The sequence below is a fragment of the Eimeria mitis genome, genomic scaffold, assembly GCF_000499745.2.
Source record: "Eimeria mitis Houghton genomic scaffold, Emh_scaff6142, whole genome shotgun sequence".
Lineage (NCBI taxonomy): Eukaryota > Apicomplexa > Conoidasida > Eucoccidiorida > Eimeriidae > Eimeria > Eimeria mitis.
The window spans coordinates 2,697-3,187 of record NW_013574348.1 but is presented as its reverse complement, the minus strand read 5'-3'; positions in this window follow the sequence as shown (position 1 = coordinate 3,187).

Sequence of the window (491 nt, the reverse complement as noted above, 5' to 3'; positions counted from 1 at the left end):
CTGCTGCTGCTGCTGCTGCTGCTGCCCCTCCTCTGCTGCGGTTGGATAGGCCAATACCCACACAGGGGCCTCCACTACGGTTGCTGCTGCACCATCAGCAGCAGCAGCAGCAGCAGTTGTTGCTGTTGCTGCTGCTGTTGCTGCGCCTTGGAATGCAGCAGCATAGGCCTCAGGATTCAAATATACTTGGGGCCCGCTCGTGTCTTCCTGCTGCTGCAGCAGCAAGGCGTATTGTTGCTGCTCCTGCTGCTGCTGCTGCTCCTCCCCTTGCTGCTGCTGCTCTTGCTGCTGCCCCTGCTGCTGCTGCTGCTGCTGCTGCTGCATGTATTCATCTAGAGCTTGCCTTACTCGCAGCTGATCCTCTATAGGTAAGGATTCCAAGGGTACTGGCGCTGCCTCTATCATCTCACTAGGGTTCAAGGGGGCCCCTACGGGGGCCCCTATGGGGGCCCCCAGGGGGGCCCCTAGGGGGGCCCCCTGGGGGGCCCCCA